Genomic DNA, 3,790 nt, shown 5'->3' on the forward strand with positions numbered 1-3,790 from the left:
GTAAGGACAATACATTCCCCTTCCAAGGCCATATTACCTGTGTCCATGTTGATGAGAATACATCTCTTGGACAATCGTACCTCAAACTTGTCCATTGACAGCTCATTCCAAGGACGTCTATGACTCTCCATGCTGAGGACAATTCGTTCAAAGATTTCGTTCATATTACTGTCCACATTGAGAACACTTCAAAACACTCCCAATTCCATATATTTTGGTCATTGCTAGTCTTTATTCATTTCACCCAATGTCACCCCCAGCCTGTCTGCATTGAGGACAACACATTCCAAAGATTTCGTTCATATTACTGTCCACACTGAGAACACTTCAAAACTCTCCCAATTCCATATCTGTTGGCCATTCTGATCACCATATATTGTTGGCCATTGCATGCTGAGGACAGTTCATTCCAAAGACAATGTCACTCGCAGCCCGTCTGCATTGAGGACAACTCATTCCAAAGATTTCGTTCATATTACTGTCCACACTGAAAACACTCAAAATACTCCCAATTCCATATCTGTTGGCCATTCTGATAAACATATCTTGTTGGCCATTCCATGCTGAGGACAGTTCATTCCAAAGACAATGTCACCCCCCAGCCTGTCTGCATTGAGGACAACTCATTCCAAAGATTATAATCTAGCCTGTCCATATTGAGGACCATGTATTCCAAGAATATATCACCTCCAACCTGGCTGTTTTGAGGCCATTGCACTCCAAGGAAGATATTCATCTCTAGCCTGTCCGTATTGAGATTTCATTCCTAGGATAATATTTTCCCAGCCTGTCAATACTGAGAGCAATCTCGATCAACCATATCAGCATGTCATTCCATACCGAGGACATTTCATTCCGAAGACAGTGTCATCTCCAGCATGTCCATATCGGGGACAACTCATTCCAAGGCTAATCATCTCTTCGAGTCTATATTGAGGACCATACATTCCAAGGAGATATCACCTCAAGCCTGTCCGTATTGAGGATGTTGCATTCCAAGGACGATATCTCCAGCCTGACCATACTGAGAAGAATTCATTCCTGGGTTAATATTCACCCCGAGACTGGCAATACTGAGAACAATCATCGTCGGCCAATCCATTCTGAGGACAGTTCACACCGAAGACAGTGTCACCTCCAGTCTTTCCACATTGAGGACAACTCATTCTAAAGAAGATAATCCAGCCTGTCATTATTGAGGACCATTTTAATTCCAAGGACATTGACAGCAGGTTGGAGGTGAATATTGTTTGTTGCAGCAATGAAATCTCATTATGGACTGACTGGAGAAGAATATCGTCCTTGGAATGGAATGTGCTCAATATGGAGAGGCTGGAGTTGATATATCCTGCGAATGTTTGGTCCTCAATATGGGGCAGGCTAGAGACAAAATGGCTATCGGAATTGTTCTCATCACTGTCAGGCTTGGGGTGACTGTCCCCGGAATAAATTCTCTTTAATACGGACAGGCTGGAGGGGAGTGTTTTGAAATTTGGACAGTGAATTGTCCTCAGAATGAAAAAGGTAGTGGTGTTATTGTCCTTGGAATGAGGTGTCGATGGACAGGTTTGAGGCAATATTGTGCTGGGGATATATTGATTCAATATGGGTGCAGGTGTATGGCCTTTGAATGTATTGTGTTGACCTTGCTGTGAACAGACCGGGATGTGGTGATATGGGATTTTGAAACGGACCAGCTGGAGGTGATTGAGGCCTTTCGAAGGAATTTTTATCCTCTATTTGGGCAGGTTAGGGATAATATTTTTACTTCGAACGAATTGTCTGCAATATGGGCAGCTTGGAGGTGATATTGTCCTTGGCATGAACTGTTCTAAATTTGGTCAGGCTGGAGGTGACAATTTTCAGCTTTTGAATGGATTGTCCTCAATATGGGCAGACTGGAGGTGATAAATATGGCATTGGAATTGATTGTCTCCAACATGGTCAGCTTGGAGGTGAAATTGTCTTTGGGATGAACTGTTCTAAATTTGTCAGGCTGGAGGTGACAATTTTGTTCTTTGGAATGGATTGTCCTCAATATGGGCAGGCTGGAGGTGATATTGTCTTTGGGATGAACTGTTCTTAATTTTGTCAGGCTGGAGGTGACAATTTTGTTCTTTGGAATGGATTGTCCTCAATATGGGCAGGCTGGAGGTGATATTGTCTTTGGGATGAACTGTTCTTAATTTGGTCAGGCTGGAGGTGACAATTTTGTTCTTTGGAATGGATTGTCCTCAATATGGGCAGGCTGGAGGTGATAGATATTGCATTTGAATGAATTGTCTCCAACATGGCCAGCTTGGAGGTGATATTGTCTTTGGGATGAACTGTTCTTAATTTTGTCAGGCTGGAGGTGACAATTATGGGCTCTGGAATGGATTGTCCTCAATATGGGCAGGCTGGAGGTGATAGATATGGCATTTGAATGGATTGTCTCCAATATCAGCAGCTTGGAGGTGATATTGTCTTTGGGATGAACTGTTCTAAATTTGGTCAGGCTGGAGGTGCCAATTTTGGGCTCTGGAATGGATTGTTTTCAATATGGGCAGGCCGGAGGTGATAGATATGGCATTTGAATGGATTGTCTCCAACATGGCCAGCTTGGAGGTGATATTGTCTTTGGGATGAACTGTTCTAAATTTTGTCAGGCTGGAGGTGACAATTTTCAGCTTTTGAATGGATTGTCCTCAATGTGGACAGGACGGAGGTGATAGATATGGCATTTGAATGGATTGTCTCCGATATCAGCAGCTTTGAAGTGATATTGTCTTTGGGATGAACTGTTCTAAATTTTGTCAGGCTGGAGGTGACAATTTTGTTATTTGAAATGGATTGTCCTCAATATGGGCAGGCTGGAGGTGATATATATGGCATTTGAATGAATTGTCTCCAATATCAGCAGCTTTGAGGTAATATTGTCTTTGGGATGAACAGTTACTGTTCTAAATTTGGTCTGGCTGGAGGTGCCAATTTTGTTATTTGGAATGGATTGTCCTCAATATGGCCAACTTGCAGGTAATATTGTCTTTGGGATAAACTGTTCTAAATTTTGTCAGGCTGGAGGTGACTACATGTATTTTGTTCTTTGGAATGGATTGTCTTTAATACGGGCAGGCTGGAGTTCGAGTGCTGCAGGAACAAACTTACTGTAGTCAGACTGAGGAACATGTGCATACTGTCCCAGACCTGCCTCTGGTAAGGTTAGACTAGAGTAGTTTGGTCCTTGGATTGAAATGTCCTCAATATGGACAGACTAGAGGTGATTAATCGTTGGGATGTATGCTCCTCAATAAGGGCCAGCTAGAAGTGATTATCTTTGGAATGAGTTGTCCTCAATGTAGACAGGCTGGAGGTGACATTGTCTTCGGAATGAACTGTCCTCAGGATGGAATAGCCAAGGGTGATATGGCTATCAGAATTGTTCTGTTCAGGTGAGGGGTGAATAATGTACCAGGAATGAATTCTCCTCGATACACACAGATTGGAGGAGTGTTTTGAAATGTTCTCAATTTGGACCGTGATATGGGATGCAGGCGATATGGCCAATGAATGTATTGCACCAATAAGGACCGGCAGATTGTGATATTGGCCTTTGGAATGAATTTTCTTCAGTCTTTGGACAGGCTGGAGATGATATGTCTTAGGAATGTATTGTCCTCTATATGGGCAGGTTGGAGGTGACAGAGCTTTTTCCTTTGAATGAACCATCATCATATGGTCAGGCCTAGCATGAATGTTTACATACAGTCCCCTCTCGAGACGAGCAATGAAATCTACAAAGACACACAAG

This window comes from Lineus longissimus, chromosome 1, assembly GCF_910592395.1.
Source record: "Lineus longissimus chromosome 1, tnLinLong1.2, whole genome shotgun sequence".
Lineage (NCBI taxonomy): Eukaryota > Metazoa > Nemertea > Pilidiophora > Heteronemertea > Lineidae > Lineus > Lineus longissimus.